General features: G+C 38.9%; 1 protein-coding gene across 4 annotated transcripts in view; it reads left to right on the top strand.

Annotated features, from left to right (window-relative positions):
- CDKAL1 (CDKAL1 threonylcarbamoyladenosine tRNA methylthiotransferase) overlaps window positions 1–21,835 on the top strand; it is a 665,249-nt gene that overhangs the window by 14,206 nt on the left and 629,208 nt on the right. The window lies entirely within an intron of this gene.

The following is a 21,835-nucleotide window of genomic DNA, read 5'->3' as shown; positions in this document are numbered from 1 at the left end:
AGGTGCCACAGGACTCCTGGTTGGTTTTCATATTAGGGAGTCCATGCACTAATGCGAGTAATATTTATGGCCTTCACAAAACGGCAGGACTAGGAGGTACCTCAGGAGGTCATCTAGTCCATTTCCCTGCATCCTTTGAGCCGTTCTGATCTGTTATGTCAGATTTATGTTTGTATGTAATGCTTTCAGTTACTGAAAATAAGGTTAAAGTAGATTTTAGTTTAGATTCAGTAGTTAATTTTTAAATCTTGATGTCTTGAGGAGTTTTTAAATCTCTGCTTCAGTTAAAACCAGAATCAAATCTTATATCCCCAAAATTCACTGTTTTTTTTCCTATATAACTATAAAAAATCACGCTGTATAATCTGGGAGACCTCCACACTGCATATTGTCTTAAATGCAACTGATCTCTAAATTCACAAGCAAAGATTTGGTGTGCTCAGTTGCAACTTTTCTGTCAAACTTTGGAACAGGGTTTAGTTACTCTGATGGGTGCAGTGTCAAGCTTTTGATTTCTTGAGGAGTAACTATTGTCATATGTAGGTTTGGGGTGAAATTCTCTGGATTTAGGGAGTGTAACACTCTACCATTAGTTTCCCATCCAAAAGAGACTGTTTTTAAAGTTCTCATCTGTTTTCCTTCCTTTTTGATATAACAAAGTCGTACAGCCCATCTAGTAACCGTACAGAAAGGATCACTTAAGAAAATCAAAAATATCTTTAACATATTGACATTAAAACCATGGCTCTTAATTAGTCAGAGTTCAGAATGAAGGATACAATGCAAAAATAATAGTAAATGAGTTATATTATTATCAACTCAGTTCCCAAGGTGTGTGATTCAGTGTATACCTAGATATGTCAAAGCATTTACAACTGATGGTAAAGTTAGGCTCTCAAATATTATAGTAACGTGTGATATAAAAATCTACATGAAGTAGAAGCAGGTCTTAATGGGTGTTAAATGATGTGTGACTTCTCCATGCTCCACTGTAGGCCTCTGCTCGGATTGGAAACTGTTAATGACTTCCTAGTGAAGACCATTCAAACACAGTTCTAGTTAGGAAGGTACTGAAGATTGAGACTTTTTGTAAAAACTAGATAAATTGTTGCCTACAAAAGCTGTACATTATTTCCTATCTAGTTCAAAAGTATGATTTAGCTCAAACAAAGTATGGGTTCATTTGTGGTTATGAGCGTGCACTCCAAGGAAAGTGTGTGCAGTTTTGGAGTGATGGACAGATATTTTGGTACATAAGAGGTGCCCATCATTATATTTTCTTAGTATACTTTGTGTGGATTGGATTAAAGAATATATCTCACAAACAATATATGCTTCATATAGTGCAAAGCTCTAAAGAGCTGATTGGTGCCCGTTGATTCCAGGATCTGCTGTTAGTGGCAGATCTGGACAAAAGTATTCTTAAATGTGCCCTGAAAGTGGCCTCGTTTGGAACATTTTTGACAAAATTGATTTTTTATCAAAATACGCTGCTTTGGGAAAGCTGGGGAAGGTTTCTGTGGTCTAGGGTAGTCTCTCTGGTCATTTCTGACCAGCGAAAGAGAAAGAGATGTGAAAACAGCTTTTGTGAGACAACTTCGCTTCATGGCAAATGTTTGAAAGGGTGTGTGTCAAAATCAAATTTCAAAACCTCAAAATTGTTGCAGAATGGATTGTTCTCCTTTCTGCTTGAGGGCTCACATGTATTTCCAGGGAATAGATTTCCAGGTAGAGATCCTGCTGCAATGAATACCTTGATTCTAATTTCCTTGAGGTTTAATGTGGGGCAGACTATTCTCAAGAGGCAAGAACTTGCTACATAGTGCAATATAATGTATCACCTATCTCACTGTAACAATCTAACCAGTCCTGTCATTATTAAATTAGGGCAAATGCAATTCTGCTAACTGCATGCAGTAGTGGAGTGCGCTCTGTTATACGATATTGGTCATATTGTTGATTTGTTTTTAAAATGTCAGCTATTAAAAGTTTGCCAACTCAAGTTTCTGAAGTTTAACTCTGAATTTAAAACTCAGTTGATTCTTGGATTATATGTGAAATCATGGAGATATAAGCAGTACTTAGCAAAACTAAAAGTTGCTGTAGAATTCATTGTAATGATCTTTTAAATTGAGGGTCCTATTAAGAGTGAAATACTGGAATACCACAGTAGCTTGATCATGGAAGATATTTAGCTATCTGGAGGTAAGGAATTTGTGGTATTATTTTTGGCAGACTTTATGGTAATCAAATTGACAGACTCTGCAAGAGAACTTTTGGCTTTTGCATACAGCCTTGGTTCAAGGTAAACAAAAAAAAAGAGCTTTGCAGGGAAGCATAAGTATTTGCTGGGAGTATGTGTCTTAGTAGGCTCCACGACTGAGTGGCTGAAAAATACTGCTGGTTACAGTAAAATTTTTTATGTGACATGGACACTCTGATTATGTGGTGGTTCAAGATTGCCAATTTATATCTGAAAGATAGCTGCTCCAAATGGCTTTAACTTTAAAAGATTTTATTCTTTTGTGGTCATCCCTAGCAACCAGATGAACCTATGTCGGGGAAAGCCACAGAATGCATTTGATGACTTTGCTGATAGGGAACATGCCATGGTATTTCTTTCCCGTAAAGGACAAAGGGCAAATGGAACTTAAGTTATATAGGTCATTCCTCTGCTCCATTTTCTTTGAAGCACTTAGGTGGAGACTTCAAAGGAACAAGATTTTGTGCCCTTCTCTCACTTTGCTGTTTCTTGTTGAGTCTGTGCTTCAGATTGCATTGGGGAATAACTATATTAACACATTATAATGGAAGGAGTAAATTCTGTTTTTTCATGTTTGGACTACTGGTAGACTGAGGCTGCGGCTACACTACCATTCTTCCGTCGGAGGTGCCATGATAATGAGGCAACTCGAAGCAGGCTAATGAGGTGCTAACCTGCATATTCAGTGCCTCATTAGCATAATGGCAGCCATGTGAGCAGGTTTCAAATTACAGATTGACAGTGAAGATGGGGTCGGTTTTGAAATAAGCACCCTGCTTCGACATTCCCTGACTCCGATCTAGTTCTGTGAAAGTAAGGGAAAGTCGAAATGGGGCACTTATTTCTCAGCTGCCCCCGTCTTCATTGTCAGTCTGCAATTCGAAGTCTGTTTGCATGGCTGCCATTATGCTAATGAGGTGCTGAATATGTATGGTAACGCCTCATTAGCGTGCTTCGAATTGCTTCATTACCATGGCACCTCCGATGGGAGAATGGTAGTGTGGCAGCAGCAGTGATAAACATTTTAAAAATGACAGTGCAGAAACTGCTTTTTGCCTGAAGTGTTTTAGGCTAGAAGTGAATCTTTTTAAGAAGCGTGAAAAAGGTTGCCAAGCTGCATTTGTCATAAAGCCATGAAGATGTAGCTTGTGTGACTAGTTTGGGGATTCAGGGTTGAACAGCATTGTTTAACTGTTTTCTAATGCTTAATATTTCCCTAAGAACTGGTGCATAGACTTGATCTGTAGTTACTGGTAGAGCTAGTTTTTAAATTGAATTCAAAAACTGACTGGTTCTGTGCCAGCTTCTACAGTGATTGATAGAATTGGCATTAGTCTTATGTTTCACTCAATCTCAGCAAATTTGGGGAACAGACTCTCAAAATTTTCCACAGTTGTGCAATTATAGCATACAAAATACTTTGGCCTTACTGATAGAGACATTTTCTCCTGTCCTGGAGGAAAGTTATAGATAGTAGAGGCAGTGGAATAAACGTATATTCCAGGAAGCAAAATCTGAGCTCCCTCATGTCAGTCTGTTTTTATTTTTCCCCCTTTTGCATGAAAGACTCTTAATTTCTGCTATCCCTCATTTCTAAAGATCAAGGAGGAAAAATTTTTCGAAGAGGCAGAGAGAAAAATGTCATAAGCATGACAGATATGTATATATTTGGTAGCCCTCCCCCCTTAGTTCTGGCTTGTAATAATGTCGGAGGCAACAGCTGTCCCAGAACATTTGTCCTGCTGCGGCCACCTCACTATCAAGTTTTTGATCCTAGCAGGCAGTTCTCTGTAAGTTGTGTGCTTGTGCAGCCTCTCAGGAGAGATTCAGATGTCACCCAGCTGATTAGCAGTGTATCCACATGTAGTTTGTTTTTCTTTCTACTTGTGGTGTACCGTTGCACATTCTTTGGTGCACATAAAATGTATTCCAAATACGGGTGAAGAAATTAAAGGGAACATTCCTGGCAGTGAAAGTGCGCTTTTAGTTACACGCAATCCGGCTTCTTCAGGGCAGAATTCATTATTTGCTCAGTTATTGTTCTTGGCCATGTTCTTATTTACAATGTGAACTAGATAAGCTTTGGATTTTTGTCAGACCTTCTCTTCATGCTCCATCCCCAATTTTTTAGTTATTGTATGACAAAAAATCTTTGCATTTCTAAATTGGGAGAATGCATTTCTCCACTTTAAATGACTCTGCACACAGGTGAATCAGTTTACCTTTTTGAGGTCTAGCTTAAGTTGATCTATAACTTTCTGTTTTGTTCTGTATTATTTTCATAACTGCAGTTGTGAAGTTTCTGAGACTTTGAAAGCTGGCCTGAGGGACAGAAATATCTACCAAGCACATTGTCCTCCTTGACAGTTGGGTAATTCTTGTAAATCCAGGAATGCACACCTGTTTGGGGTTAATTCTTTTATAACAGCAGAACTGATAATCTGTTCCATACCCTAATGCTTGTGCATTAGACTAAATTTTGGCAGTGTGGGTGTTCTCAGATTATAATCAGTAGTCTATGCAGTTTGCTTCTTCAGCTGACAGTTGTGCATGCAGTAGATGCTTATGACATTGTTAATTGAACCCATACCAGGATAAACAGCCATGGTGCAATATATCTGATAGTTATCCTCTTTGGCTGCTGTTCTGCTCTTATCCATATAGCGCATGTTAATAAGCTGTTCCAATTGTACCTGTCTCCTAATTCACAGGATGACACCCTTAAGTAGTGGTTTGAGTGATTTTTGAAAAGCTTATGGGAAGACAGGTCGGTTCTTAGATCTCCCAGAGAAATGTGGGCCAGTGCTGAGACATATCTTCAAAATAAAGGATTTTTCTCAAACTGAATTCACTTGGAGAGTCTGAAAATCAGTCACCAAGGCTGTGTTTTTCGAAAGCCCTTTCAGAATTTCCCAGGGAGCGTCTACACAAAACAGCATTCTTTTGAAAGTAAATTGAAAAAATGTGGTGCTCCTTTCAAATTTGCTTTTCCTTTCCTGTTTCCACAAGAGCACCCCCTTTTGAAAGCATCTTTTGAAAGAAAACATGTAGACTCTCGGCAGGCCCTTTTTTCAAAAGAGCAGTCTTCATGGGCCTGGATTTTTCAATCCCTGGCCTGTTCTTTTGAAAGATCTGGGTCTGTGTGGATGCTCCCTTTTGAAAACAGATCACTCTTTTGAGCTGCTTTTTTGTGTGTAGAGGCACTCTTTTCAGAGAGGTTCTTTTGGAAGAGATCTTCCAGAGGGGCTTCTTTTGAAAGACCTCTGTAGTGCAGATGTGGCTCTAATGTGTTACGTGACTCAAGAGAAATAGAGGAGTGTTACTGGAATTTGTGCTATAACTTTCAAAACAAAAAAGCAGTAAAGTAGCACTTTAAAGACTATCAAAATAATTTATTAGGTGAGCTTTCGTGGGACAGACTCACTTCTTCAGCCCATAGCCATATCAGAACAGACTCAATATTTAGGCACAGAGAACCAAAAATAGTAATCAAGGTTGACAAATCAGAAAAAAAAGTATCAAGGTGAGCAAATCAGAGAGTTGTGGGGGGAGAGTGAAGGATTAGATTAAGCCAAGTAAGCAAAAGAGCCACTATAGTGTCCCAGAAAATTTGCATCCTGGTTCAAACCATGTGTTAATGTGTTGAATTTGAATATGAAAGAGAGTTCAGCAGTCTTGGCTTTGTCTAATTCTTGAAGAAGTGGGTCTGTCTCATGAAAGCTCACCTAATAAATTATTTTGTTAGTCATTAAAGTGCTACTTTAGTGCTTTTTTTTTTTTTTTGATAGTATATAGACTAGCTCGGCTGTCTCTCTGTGCTATAACTTTGTAACAGTTCCATTTCATGTTTAAAGAATGTAGTGCCCAAGGTGCCACTCCGTGTTTAGCGTGCAATTACAGAACGATGGAGTTCCTTAGACCTTCAGTGGCAGTATCAGCTTTAGAACTTTTGAATCAGGAAGGACTCTTTTTATTAACCCTGAAATTGCAGTGTCAGGAGCAGAGCGCTTCTATGAAGAAAGTTGTTTGCTCTTCATTCTGGTAACTGGCTAACCTAGATAGTTCCTGGTCAGTTGTGTACTAGATGGGTGTTGGGAAGTCCCAAGTGAGTGCTTTTGTGCATAGTATGACAGAGATTGTTTTAGGGGTTTGTGATCAAGGTAACAGGTGGAGGAGATCACAGAGTTTTGAACAGTTGGCCTCTTTGAGGCTACGTCTACACGTGGATGCTACATCGAAATAGCTTATTTGGATGTAGCGACATCGAAATAAGCTATTTTGATGAATAACGTCTGCACGTCCTCCAGGGCTGGCAACGTCGACGTTCAACTTCGACGTTGGGCAGCACCACATCGAAATAGGCGCAGCGAGGGAATGTCTACACGCCAAAGTAGCACACATCGAAATAAGGGTGCCAGGAACAGCTGCAGACAGGGTCACAGGGCAGACTCAACAGCAAGCCGCTCCCTTAAAGGGCCCCTCCCAGACACAATTGCACTAAACAACACAAGATCCACAGAGCCGACAACTGGTTGCAGACCCTGTGCATGCAGCATGGATCCCCAGCTGCCGCAGCAGCAGCCAGAAGCCCTGGGCTAAGGGCTGCTGCCCACGGTGACCATAGAGCCCCACAGGGGCTGGCAAGAGAGCATCTCTCAACCCCTCAGCTGATGGCCACCATGGCGGACCCTGCTATTTCGATGTTGCGGGACGCAGATCGGCTACACGTGCCCTACTTCGACGTTCAAGTTCGAAGTAGGGCGCTATTCCCATCCCCTCATGGAGTTAGCGACTTCGAAATCTCGCCGCCTAGTGTCGATTTCAACTTCGAAATAGCACCCAACACATGTAGCCGTGACGGGCACTATTTCGAAGTTGGCGCCGCTACTTCGAAGTAGTGTGCACGTGTAGACTTGGCCTGAGAGATACATTTATGGATTCAGTACAGCTCACATTTATTCTGTGCTTCCATAGTTAAGCACAGGGGTACATTAATAGAGAAGGCTACTATTTAATAGGTTGTGCAAGCCTTAGTGAATTTTAGTACCCAAATATTTAAAAAAGTTGACCAGACAAAGTTTGTGATGATATATTTTTAGGAGCAGGTACAAGTGTCATTATCTTCTCATCAAACAACACCTTAATGTTTGTATGTCTCCACAATAATTTTCCATGACTATGCAGCAATGAGTATTCATACAAATCTGGAAACGTGTTCTGTCCACGCCTGAGTATGCAAAACCAACTCAATCAGTACACACAATAAAAAGCCACATATTTTGTGTAAGCGTTCCCCAGTCTCTGACAATTGACTCTTCCTATATTGTGTGTGTTTGCTGTCTCACAGATGAAGAGGCTTTCTGAAAAGGTTACGGGTTAATGGCATTGACTCTGTTGTCATCCTTATCCTTGCTTAAAGCCTTCATTTCTAACTGCCCCATGTTTGTGGAATATGAGTCTTGATTTCTTAGTGGTCACATGTCTCACTGTTTGTACAGTAGTGTCACTTAATGTAACTTAAATATTGTCATATTTAAACACATTAAAAAGTTTTTAATCCCATTAAAGTTGGTTGTTGGTTTAGTGTGAGGTTTCTGGATGTTGCTGATGGCCTGTGATGTATGAGAGGCCAGAGAGATGATCTGGTGGTCTGGTTTTAAATTCTCAATTATTAAAAAGAGGCGCTATGTCTCAAGCAGCCAACTGGTGGCAGTATTGGATTATTAGTATGGTTATGTCAGATTATGTACACATGTATATATTTGTGTTATTAAATGAGTTTCACTTGATCAATTTGTCTGCACATTCACTATCAGAACAGTTACAATTTAATTTTTTGAGTTCCAGGATGATATAATCAAAAGCTTATGTGTGCTAAATTAATCAGAGCTAAATTTAATTGACCATTTCAAACTTAGTTCATCCATGTAGCAGCCCTTTTCCCACTTGTTTTTTATTGCTTTTCGGAGCTGGGAGAACATGTTAATGTTTGCCCTGAAACATTTCTGCAGGAATATGGACATGTTTGTTTTATAACTAACAATCTGCTTGTTAATTATGAGTGAAGGGATTTGAAGTCTTTAAAAATCACTTAAATACCTGTGTGTAAAGTGTGTTAACCCTCTTTATCATGTTTATAGTTCTACGATATTTAAAATTGTAGATATTGCTCAAACGCTCCACCTACCTCATGGGGTGAAAATTAACATGTGTTTGGCATCATGAAATTGCTTACAACATGAGTGTAAGAACCCTCCCATAATATTGCAAAGAGAGGTGAGTTTAGGGGAAATAATTTTCTCAGTATTTTGATTAATTCTGTTTAACGCAAAGAAGTAGCATAGGTTCTTGAGTTAGATTGTCAGGATTGTGCTTTTATTATTCATTCAGGTAAAATCCATACATAAAGAGTTCTCAAACTTCACTGCACCACAACCCTATTCTGACAACAAAAATTGCTACACAGTACCAGTGTGGAGACCTGAGCCTGTTGGAGCCCTGTCCTCTCATGTGAGCGGACCAAAGCTGAAGTCTTCAGCTCTGCCATCTGAGGTGCGAGGGCCAAACCTGGATCTGTAGCCTGAGCCCTGCTGCTGAGAGCAGAAGCTCTGAGGCTTCAGTCTCAGGTGGTGGGGCTCGAGCTGACAGCTTTGGCCCCAGGCCCCAGAACATCTGACGCCAGCCTTAGCAATCACATTAAAATGGAGTTGTGACCCACAATTTGAGGACCGCTGCCATACACCTGTATTAGAGCTTTGGTTAATTGCAGATTCAGAAAGATAATTGACACCTACTGAATTGCCAGCATCATTTCCCTCATCTTGTTTGGGTCCTCCTGGAGGAAAGCCATGTAAGAACTGGCTAACCCTGATTCTGCTTAGCTTGAGAGGCATGAATACTAAAGTCAGGTCTTTAGCAAATCCACTTTCTTCTTGCTGTTGGAGAATGGAAAACTTTTCTTGGGGCTGTTGGGCTTGCCTTGCCTTTCAGTAGGTAGTTTTCCTTTTAAAAAAGTCTTTATAGCTGCAAACAGCCCTGCACATTTGAAGAGAACAGGAACTGATACAGTGTTGTAATTTTGAATTTGCAGAGGACTGTTTGAAAGAGCAGAGAGGTGCATACTATTCCAGGCCCTAGTGACCACTGGGAGGACTAAGTCACTCTGAAGCTGGAGGGGAAGTGGCAGCTGAGACATTTTGGTCAAATATTCAAGCCATGGCTGGGGTAAACTCCTGTGCTGCTTGTGTCCACCCCCACATGTGATAAAATGACCAGTGGATGTACAGTCCTTCCACAAATCCCTACTAGACAGCAGTGCTCATGAGCCCATTTTGAAAGCTTATAGATTGTACACAATCTTCAAATCCTGTGTACCTCTGCAAAATAGAAGCCCACTTGTCCTGCTATGATAGCCTTCCATTGCTGCAGAGATAGGGACACCATTTGTTCCAAAATGATGTAAAATGTATTAGCTCATTTTGGTGAGGTTTATTTATTCATTTTTTTTTATTTTTTTTTTTTTTTAGTGAGCAAAGCTCAGTGTCTCTGTGTGTTTTACCAATTGTAACTTGCATATCTGGAATATTTAGGATGCTTCATCTCTCTCATATTACCACAAATCGAGGGATCATTTTAGATATGAGTGATAAATATTGGGATTAGTGAATGACTGGGCAAGGTGTCATGTGTTGATTAAGAGCTACAGTTGTTTTATACAGGCCATGCTTGTTTGGAGTCTTACCTCTAGTGTTATGCCTTGTGCAGAAAATGCACATCTGTGAATCTTTTTAGTATTTATGTGCTACCATTTGGAGCCACTATTAAAATTTACAGCTGAAATGGAAGCTTCCACTTTAAGTGAAAGACACTAACATTTGTTTTGTATGTCAAATCTTTGTCATAGAAATCTACTTACAGACAGAGCTGAACAGCAACTTTGTCTTGGATGCCTATAAATAGGCTTTGACCTAATCCAGCCAAAACTGATTTGCTGTTGATTGGTAAAATATGAAGAAGTGATCTTTTTTGGCTTGCAGTATAATGAAAGACAGCTCATGTCAATGTTGATAAATGCAAACTAAGGCATATTGGAAAACATAATCCTAACTATAAATAAAATGATGCGGACTACGTTAGCTGTTACCACTCAGGAGAGGTCTTGGAGTCATTGTGAATAGTTCTCTGAAAACTTCTACTGAGCGTGCAGCAACAGTCAAATAAACAATGCTGGGAATCATTAAAAAAGGAATAGAGAATAAGCAGAATGTCTTATTGCCTCTATATAAATCCGTAGTATGACCACATCTTGAATACTGTGTGCAGAAGTGGTTGCCTCACCTAAAAAAGATGCCTTGGCATTGGAAAGAGCTCAGAAAAGGGCAATAAAAATTATTAGGGGTATGGAGCAGCTGCCATATGAGGAGAGATTAATAAGACTGAAACTTTAGAAAAGAGACAACTATGAGGACTTATGTAATTGAGGGCTTATAAAATCATGAATTGAATTGAATAAAGCGTTATTAACGCATAATACAAGGAGTCACAAAATGAAATGACTGAGTAGCAAGTTTAAAAGAAACAGAAGGAAGTACTACTTCACCCACTGTACATTCAGCTTCACACAGTCTGGAACTCTTTCTCAGAGGATCTTGTGGAGACCAAGATTATACTATGGTTCAGAAAAGAGCTAAATACATTTATGGAGAATAGATTCATCAATCACTGTTAGCCAGGATGGGCAGGGATAGTTTCCCCAGCTGAGTTTGTCACAAGATGGGCATATGTGACAGGGAATGGGTTACTTGATGACTGCCTGTTCTGTTCATTCTCCCTGGGACATCTGGCATTGGCCACTGTCAAGACAGAATACTGGCCTAGATGGATCTTTGGTCTCACCCTTATGGCTGTTCCTATGTTCACTTGGCTGTTGATTTTATTGGGAATTTTTGACCTTGAGCTTCATTAGCCATATTTTAAGGGGGAAAGTGCATATTTTGTTGCTTGCTGTATTAATTCCTTAACTGACTTTTGAAATGCTGCTGCTTTGTGGGCTGGCAGTATTCTGTTTGCGTTCTTTGTTGGGGTTTGAAAAATCCACTTGTCCTTATTGAATGTAAATATATTAAATTATTGGTTTGTACAGAGTATAAGCTTCTCATATTTTTAGTCTTTTTGGTTGCAAAGGGGATGCTCAGTTTGTTGGGTTTTTTTTGTTTTGTTTTTAATCTTCCAACCTAAAAAAATCAGTTTGAGACAGTCACTGTGATATGTCCTGAATATTTTACAGAATTCCTTTACATTTTTGATGAGAGTTTTTTGTCTCATGTAGCTAAAAGGACCTTACCCATCAGGGAGAAACTGACTACACAAGCAGGGATCTTTAAACTTCTTTTACACAATGCTGTCAAATGCAAAATGAAGAGAAAGTGGAAATGTAGGCCAATATTTGTTCATATTTTTGTCATACTTATTTTAGCTGTTACTTGCTGTGGAAGGTAAGCGGTTTTCAGATGGAAATATGCATTTGCAAATTGACTTTAGACCTGTAAGTCAGTGTAAAAGTATTGTCTTCCTGTGTTGGGACACAGCTCTGGTGTCTGTGCTGTAGGCTGCTACTACTTAAAACCTGAAACAGGCTGAAAATAATAAGACACGTGTCCAATTTGATTTATGCTGCTTGTAGCTCTGAGAAGCAGTTTAAACTACCATGAAGCATGTCAGCTTGATACTTGTCTTGTTGCCTATGGAAAGTCTGAGAAACAGAGGCAGAAAGTGGAGTTATTTGTGGGAGAAGAGGGCACAAATAGAGGAGGCTCGAAGGGGGGAATTAAAATAGCAGAGCTTACGTCCCTTGTTTCCAGTTGCTGGAGGCACAGGAAGGTTGAGCTTTATCTCAGGAGCTATGTCTACACTAGCCCCAAACCCCAAAGTTTACTAATGAAGCGCTGAAATACATATTCAGCGCTTCATTAGCATGTGGGCGGCCGTGGCACTTTGAAATTGACGCGGCTCGCCCCGACAGGGCTCCTTTTCGAAAGGATCCCTCCTACTTCGAAGTCCCCTTATTCCCATCTGCTCATAGGAATAAGGGGACTTCGAAGTAGGCGGGGTCCTTTCGAAAAGGAGCCCCGTCGAGACGAGCCACGCGGTGGCGATGAGCCGCATCAATTTCGAAGCGCTGCGGCCACCCGCATGCTAATGAGGCACTGAATGTGTATTTCAGCGCTTCATTAGTAAACTTTGAAATGGCCATTTGCATGGCCATTTTGAAGTTTGGGGCTAGTGTAGACACGGCCAGGATGTTGTACTTCACTGGTGCAGCCCCTCCATACTCATCTCATTGGCTTGAGTCTACTAGGTGTAATTGTGCTAATGATTAATGTGTGGACTTTTAAGTACTTTTCTCCACATTGTATATATGTTAGAAGTCTTCAGACTTGGGTATCAAGACAGCCTGAGATTAGATTTAATTACACTAGTGAATTAACTCTGTATTGTGCTTAGTCTTTCATCCTGCAGTTAAACATTGTTTAAAATTGAGTTGGAAAGATATATGTATTAATGATGAGCTTAGTGCTGTATAAATACAGACACTGTTTATGCAGGACAGCAAACAGGATTTTGAATTTTTTTCTGTGGTGTCATAGCTCATGTGCAAACTGTTGCCCCCTTTTGCATATGTAATTTGAACATTGCTGATGCAGTAAAATTAAATGTGCAGTAATATCTTTAGCCAATTTCAAAGTGTATGACACTTTGCAGTGTAGTTGTACTCACGTCAGTCTCAAAATGTTAGAAAGACAAGGTGCATGAGGTAATATCTTTTATTGGACCAACTTTTGTTGATGAGAGACATTTTTGAGGGACACAGCTCCTCTTCAGGTGTGGGTGAGGAATGTCAGCATCACAGCAAAGTGGAAGGTGCAGCAGATTGTGTAGAATAAGTAATCAGGCACATATTATAAGGGCCCATTCATAGCAGAGAGACTTGTTAACACCTCTGCAGTCATAGGACAAAAGGGATTAGAGTTTACAGATTGTTGTATTAAGCCATAAATTCAGTGTCTCTGTTTAGTCTATGATTTTTGATGTCTAACAGAGTAATACATTTAAGCTCCCAGGCTCATCTTTTAAAAGTATTATGCAGGTTTCCTTTAAAAACTGGTAGGTCAGGTCTACAGTGATCGCTTCGTGGAACGTGTACATCTACAGCAAGTTAACTTCATGTTTGACTAAAAGGAGCTCATAGGACAAGAAAGTTTTTGAGGTTTTGGTGTATGGTTTAGATGAGAACTCCTGAAAAGAATACAGAGAATTCAAAATTGCATTCCCAGTTCTGCTATTTCCTTGGAGCAAATCATCTCACCGCTCTGTGCATCTGTTTTTGCCATCTCTGAAATGGAAGTAATATTTCTATGTCTCTCTGTTTCAAGGCTTACTTGTTTGTCACATGTTAGAAGCCTGGATGAATGTTGCCATAGTCACAGAATTCTAGGTCTGGAAGAGACCTTTCGGAGGTCATCTAGTCCAGCCCCATGCCTACACCAGGATCAACCCCAACTAAATCATCCCAGCCAGGACTTTGTCAAGATGGGACTTAAAAACCTCTAGGGATTGAGATTCCACCACCTCTCTAGGTAAAGCATTCCAGTGCTTCACCACCCTCTTAGTGAAATAGTTTTTCCTAATTTCCAATATCTACACCTTTCCCTCTGAAACTTCAGACCATTGCTTCTTTTTCTGCCATCCAATGCTACTGAGAATAGCCTCTCTGCATCGTCTTTAAAGCCCCCCTTCAGGAAGTTGAAGGCTGCTATCGAATCACACCTCACTCTTCTCTTCCGCAAACTAAATATCCAAATCCCTCAGCCTCTCCTCATAGGTTATGAGCTCCAGCCCCCTAATCATACTGGCATTAAAAACATTTGATGTGGTGGTAATTGACTTCGGAAGAAAAGTCAGAAGACTTAAACTTGAGAAAATAGGAACTAATAAGGATGTAAAAAGTAAACAAGAAAGAGAGTAGCTTGACTTCTGTTACTCTAGGGAATTATCTTCTGGTAGAATTTTTACTGAGTACTGTTGTTAGTTATTAATAAACATAATGGTAGCAAATTAAGGCCAGCCAAGCTGGGGCTCCATTTTGCTGGACACTGAAGGAATGTGGAAAATAAATCGATCCTGAAGAGTATACTGGAGGGCACAATGCAGTGAGTTGACTTGAGGCAATGAACTGGATGCAGTTCATAGAAGTTGGAAAGAGACAAGGCCTTCCAATTATTAATATATTTTCAATTAAAATTTTTGCACATTTTAACTAACTTACCCAAGGGCTTTTCAGTATTTTTCTTTGCAAATAATTTCTGAGCTGAAATTACTTGACAGTCAAGCAACCTATTAAAATATGGCAAATCAATTAGACATTTTATGAAAGCTTTCTCCTGTATCATCTTATATGCAGGAATGTTACTTAGCTTCACATTATTTATATTGGTTCTATTTTTTCTAAGTAATTTACTTTACTCTTGAAGCAGGTTTTCTTCCTTTGCACAGAGATGCATTATTTCAAACTAATAAATTAAAGACAATTTCCTTACATGTTTGTGTTCCTTGCCTCTGTGTTTTCACACTCAAAGCATCTTGGCTTAATACAATGACTAATGCTTTTCATAATTTCTTTGTGTTTGTGGGGGATGGTATGCATGTGGAAGTCCTATGACTTTATTGCTGCAGCAGAGACATCAGCATGACCATGTAGTCCTCATCTCTCAAAGACAGAATCTTGTTACATTAGTTCTTGCAGATCAGCAATCACAGGTTTGCAAATGAATGTTATGGCATATGTCTGAATAATTTAGGATGAGAGGCACATAATGGAGTGCCCATGGAGCTCCACTGAATGCTGAGGAGGAGAATTTGGCTAAATGATTAAAAATGTAAGTCACTGACAATTTAACAATAAAATCTGATTAGTGTACTATGCAATAATATTAAATATTTGGATATGTGATTTGAACAAAATTAATAACTTTTCATTTGTCTCATCAGAATTCCTTAGTACCGTAAATCAGTACACAGTAACTACAAGCAATGTTCCCATGGACAGCAGAGTGTCCCTCACCTGGCACTGCCCATGCTCTACCAGAGGCCCTCAGGCTCCCTCTTTCAGCCAGCTTGTGGGAGTCGGAGGCTGGGGAAGGCAAGCTGAGGGCTGGGCAGCTCACCGCCTGCCAGCTCCCCGGAGCTCCAGGGCGATGCTCTCATGGGCTTGAAGCCAGCAGTCCCACTGTGTGTTTGTATATCTTGCGGAGAGGTTTCAGCAGTGGCCACTGTAGGAAGGTGGGATATTAGGCAGAAGAGGCATGGCTGAGGGAATCTTGCCTCCCTAAGATGTGGGCTTACCCACTGCTCACACATATTCCATCTGATTTTTTCCGTCAATGTGTGGAATATATTTTATGTGCTCTAAGGCATGCGAAGATGTGTGCCACCAGTAGAAACTGGTCGAAACCAACTGCTGGACGGGGGTGCTTTCCTAATTAGCTGGATAGCATTTTAATTTCTCTGGGGTGGCCGCTCAACAGCTCAGGTTGCAGGGAACGCTGACTGCAAGTACCATAAATCTTTGAATATTTCTAAGTTGTGGTGAGAGGATGTATACACTTGGTCTGTGTGTCTTGAATATCATTTAATTTTCAATAAAACTTTTCAGATTTTTAATAGCAAGCATGAAACTGCTTTAAGGACCCAGTCCTGTCATGCACACTGTGTGAAGCTCCATTCACCTCTCTTGCTATCTCAGCAAGGGGCTAATAAGTGGGTCTCACCCACGAAAGCTCGTGACCTAATACATTTGTTAATTTTTAAGGTACAACAGGACTCAGGTTTTTGAGAGGCATCACTAAGAATGCCCTTTCAGTTTCCTGACCTCAGTCTTTTAGTCCCTTTTCTAATTTTTTCAGCATTTTTGCTTCTGCTACCCTGACACCATCTGATGTAATAAAAGGCTTGTGCATTATTTACACTGGTGTTTTCACCACTGACAGTGTAGATTAAGGGCTGGAGAATTGCAGATGTGTTTTTGTGCACCCTGCCTATGCATGAAAACCTTAAAATACAATTGTAGAAACCATAGACTGAGTGTTTACTCATGCCAGTAGCCCTATTGACTTAATTGGGATTACTCATGTGAGTAATAGTTGTAGAATTGGGCCATTAATGTTTAAAATGCCACATAATTAGCATTTTTTGTATTAGGAGAGAGGTAGCTGTGTTAGTCTGTACTCCGACAAAACAAAGCAGCAGAAATGTAGCACTTTAAAAACTGACAGGAAATCATTTTCTTAGTCTTTAAAGTGCTACATTTCTGCTGCTTTATTTTTTGTATTAATTTGAAAGGAAGAGCTGGGAATTTCTTTGAATTGCCAAAAGATGGCACTATTTAACTACATGTACAACAGATACACTAAAGGATATTTTTTGTGAAGTCTGCTTAAATGCATTAATATTTAAGAGTAAACTTGTCTAAGATTTAATTTTGTTACCTAATCACACTACAAATGGCTTTGTGGCTCAGGGACTAATTTTTGCTTTATTTGAGCTGAGAATTTCCAAAGCAACACATGTTATGTGTAAGTAAGATTCCATGAGGCTTCCACTTATTAATAAAACAGGAGCATTTCTATACAATAAACTTTTGTAAAGATCATGGAATATGTTGTAGTTTTCTTAATATGCGACTGAGCTATTGTTAGTTTAAATGTAGCCATCAAGAAAATGAACCAATAATTAATATAGAATGTCTTCTGAGGGTAGATAGACTTGTATGTGACCTTGATTAGGTACGGTTCCATGTCCATACATTTTCGTGCTTATTCCTTAACACTTGATTTTTTTTTAGAACCCAGATAAATTCTTAAATTGCAGCGAATACTGCATTTTTGTTTTATCTTTATATAACTGTATATTGAAATGTGGAGAGCACGATGGCTGCCTTGCATTACATGCATACTCAATCATTGTTCATTCATGAAAAAGATGATATCCAAATAAAGCTTACTGGTGTTAAGACGTTAGCAACGCAGTTCAGTTAGAGCTTTGTGTCCAATCAGAGTGGCATAAGTTTTTTTCATAATGATCAGCGTTAGCTAGTGGTTTTCACTGGCGTACTAGACGTAGAAAGTACTAAACAGTTCTGTTTTACAAACATAATGGTTTGGTGTCTTTTAAATTTTTTTGGCAAGGCAGATTTTCATAAATCTCAGGTACGTACATTTTGAAATTTGGAACTGTAAAGGATAAGGTTTCTTCTAGCCAAAAGAGGAAGAGAAAGCTGTTGAGCTGCAGCTATTTTTCAGCTTTAAACAATTACTCTCTAAAGGGACTATGTATTGCAAATATGGAGTTGATGTATTTTTGTTACCAAAATGTATGATTTTAGTGGGCGTGTTTGACTGTTTTGGCACTGTTAAATATATTTTACTTATGGGAAAGAGCCCCGCTACTGCCAAATTTCTTTTTTCTTATTGTAATGTGTACATGAATTTGTGACTGTGTGTCAGATGTTCACGTTTTCCTTATTCAAATGCGGCTTGTTTGAAAAGCTTTGTTCATACCTATAATAGTATGTATATGATTGAATTTGGACTTCAGGGAACTCACCACCTAGGCATTAATTGAAATGACTTAAAGGTAACTAAAAGCTGTCTCCAGAAAGATAGCTAGCATGCATGTAAAATTATGAATCTTTATTTAAATCAGAAAGTTTTAACACAGCGTTTGATTTTGAACAACTTTAAGTCAGTGGCAAGTGCATAGGGTTTTTTATGGATGGCAATTCACGCTTTCTAAAGAAGGCGTAGTCATTTACTCTAAATAAAACAATTGCTGTCTGCATTTCTCAAATGTAGAGGACAATAAAGAAAAATGTTTTTAGTAGTTTTGGGAAAACTATCCTTTTATTAAAGAACTACTATTGCAGTGTTTACCAGTAAGAAACAAAAAATGGGTCTATAGCAATAAAATATTTTAGACATGGGATTCTAGAAGGCTAAATTTAACTTTATTACTTAACTCTTTATGGAAGAAGCAAGAGGTTTAGATGTGCGAATTATGTTATAAAAGTAAGGAAACTTACTGTTTAAAACCTCATTAGTTGACTTTTCTCAGTCTTAGAGGATACAGGGCATTTTCATAACTGCTGCTTGTATAGTGAGAAATCCTCATCCCTATGCACAATGATCCAGTGACTCTTCAAGCTTCAGTTTAAATTTTAAAATCATTGACTTATTGAAGTTTTTTTTAACAGGTTTTTCACAGACTTTGTGTTTGGAACATTAAGGCATCTTCTAGGATGTCAATAACCTGTAGCTTACTCAAGTCAAGACCATTTTTTTGTATGAAGTATCTGGATTTGTACAGTTTTGTAGGAAATGGTTTCGTGTCCAAAATTGCATCTTCCCTTTGGAATGACTTGCCAGTTTTTATTCTTTTTTGGTCTACAACACTGGCGACCAAACAACAGAAATGGTGGGAGGCCTGCAGGGAAACAGTCCTTAGCTGGGTCAACTTCTTTTTCTGGGGAGAAAAGCCAAGCTTTAACGCTGTATAATGCTAATGGGACATTAACGGGAAGAGAATGGACTTCAGTGCTGTAAATGTTTAAAAAGAAAGTGGTACAGTGAGAAAACCATGTTAAATGAGCAGCTCATGTGTACTGAGATTGGTTTTGTTTCTTAATAGCATAAGATTGAAAAGTGCATGCTAACTTGCAACTTCTAGTATTGCTTGCTGATCTTTCATTTTGCCTATGATTAGTGTTTGCCGCACAAAAATGTGAGATCATTCCAGAAATAGAATCTGGAAATAGGAAAGTATATCCATTGTCTTACTGAACAAGTGCACAAAAAACCTTTTGAGACATAAGCCTTTTGTTTAAAATTTCAATGGAAATGGAAAGATTTTTCTTACCATTTTGCAGTTCATACAGTTTAGCTTTCTGAAAGCAAGCACATCTAACAAGTCAGTTCAGTCACTTAAATCTCATCTGTCAGGAGAATTCTTTCTTTGTTTTTCCCTTTTAATTGTTCAGCCTTTCACATAATCCAGGGAGTATTAATTTCAGAAGCATGTTTCCTGTGGCACATCAAGTTGGACTGTGTCAGTTTATACTCATGGTACCATTTCTTTCTTGAAGGATATGGTTAATCCCTGCATAAACTTTGAGCAAGGTTGGTTCAACCCATAATTTAACTAAACAGACTCCGAAAATGAGAGAGAGGTTTTTGAAACATGACAGATACAAAATGAGATTCTTCTGGTTGCTTTGAAGTAGCAATTGTATAAAGTGTCTTGCACAAGATACAAAGGTCTCGTCAATCCTCACTGTACAATGACAGAGTATATACTGTTTTTATTCTTTAGCAGTAGTCTAGGACACTTTTCCAAATTTTGTCATAATCATCCCTTAAATGTGAAACTGTTGTCTCTTTAAAAAGAGATTTAGCAATAAACATTGTAGTGATATTTTTGGCAAAGTGAACTAAATGCACAATTGAAAGTGTACTTATAGACAAGTGGGGTTTTGGCTGCTGTTTATTGTCTAGGTCGTTGGCTGGTTTGGTTCAGTAAATAAGGGGTCATCTACAGAATATTGAATATTCACTGCTAAACTAGATGCTTAATTTTTAAAACCATAAGCAAATGTTCTCTTGTTACTCTTCCTTTCTTGAACTTGCTTGAGTCTTCCCTGGATTAATTAACCTTGTAGTAGTTGGGTTTATAGTGGTTAATGGTGAGCAGGTCGGATACATACTTGAAAAATATAAATAACGTTTTATGTATTTAAAATCAATGTATCTTAGCAATATTTGTCTTTTCCTTTATGAGGTATCATCTCACCTTTCAAGTCTGCCTGTGTTGCTCAGCAGCCCATAATTGGACTTGTTGGACAGTGTTAATGATGGCAACGTTTTTATGAGAATTAGTTCTATGATATCACTGGTCTTTTTTATATTTGTAAAGAATCCTTCTCATTATGGACTATTAAAAAGCCACTTTGGCTCTCAATACGTTAAAGCACTTCTTGTTCACTTGCATGAAGCCCAAAAGGGAGTTTTGCCAGTCTCTTGTTTCCTGTCTCCAGTGTGTTAGTGCTAATGATGGTGTTCTGACGGTGCTTCTTTGTCTGACCATGGGTGCTCTCGTGACCTCATTTAAATGTACCAGTGATGTCACACTCTATATGTACCTGCTTTTGTGCCTTGTTTTAATGAAAAAAGTCTTAAAATTGTTCATGATGTGCATATTTTAGGAAGTATACTGATTTGACATTGCACTTGGGTGGACAAGAGAAAGTAATTGCTCTCTTTTATTATAAACTTTGGTGGATATAATGTGCAGATCCAACACCATTATTATACTGCTTTTCTCACTTGTTTCACAAAAGAAAGACTTAAATGTGAACTGAAGCAGTCTTTATCAAATAAGCTGAGGTCCTACATTAGTTGGAAGTCATGCTCCTCTAAGAAATTAAATATTTGTTTAAATCGTTTTTAGTGTTGAAGTCTTTTGCACACAAACTCTGCATTATGAACTAGATATCTGACCTGTCTCATTTGTAGTGAAATTAAATTACATTTATATTACTGTTACAGTGAGAGTGAGGAAAAACCACAAATTAAATCCAAAGAAAACAAAATATTCAAAAATAATTTTCTCTTTTGCTTGCATTTGTCAAAACTAACTCCATCTGCAAGAACTGATAATCTGACAAACATCTAACACTGAGTAGGGAGTTACTGTCCAAATGATTAGTGACACCATCAGCCATTATAGGAGAAATACAGAAGCTTCAATTCAGATCCCAGCTGGTGGTCTTTTTTCCCCCTTCAAAGTGTGTTCCCCTTCAAAGTCTTACTTTAAATTTATAATTTGATAGCTGAACATGTGGTGATTATTCAGTATATGCAGTAGCATTGCTAATTGTGCTTTGCTGCATCTGCAGCTCTTCCTTGAAGATGCATTAGTAGATCTGCAGTTCACTGGAGAAAAATAATCAATAAGGTGGTCTCACAAGAGGGTGGGAGCAGCGCTGGTGAGGTCATATTTCCTGCAGACCACTGTGGAGTGTCATGTCAACTTCTTAGTGATGGGAGTAGTTTAGAAAAGGTTTAGGATGCTTGCCACTGGATGGGACTACAAGTGCAGGGAGGAGTGGACCCGTTTATCAAAGTTCACCTAGCGACTGTGCTGTGACCTGCTTGTGAGTAAAGAAGAATGGATGAACTCCCAAGCTGTGAGTCAAGGCATTGAAGATTCAGTCACTCCACATTCTTCTCCCAATGCCTTTGCATCTAAGGGGATGATAATAAAGAGGCCATTGCCATCTCTTTGCTGTCAGTAATAGGATGTCCCTCTACACTATTCCCTCCCATTCCCTATCCTGTCGTTCTCAGTATAAGGACCTAACAGAGCAAAAAAGCAGTCAAGTAGCACTTTAAAGACAAACAAAATAATTTATTAGGTTAGATTTGGTGGGACAGACCCACTTCTTCAGACCTGAAGACTTCAGAC

Source organism: Carettochelys insculpta, chromosome 2 (assembly GCF_033958435.1).
Source record: "Carettochelys insculpta isolate YL-2023 chromosome 2, ASM3395843v1, whole genome shotgun sequence".
In the NCBI taxonomy this organism is placed as follows: Eukaryota; Metazoa; Chordata; order Testudines; family Carettochelyidae; genus Carettochelys; species Carettochelys insculpta.
Note: the sequence above shows the minus strand (reverse complement) of the source record. Positions and strands in the feature narration are given on the sequence as shown.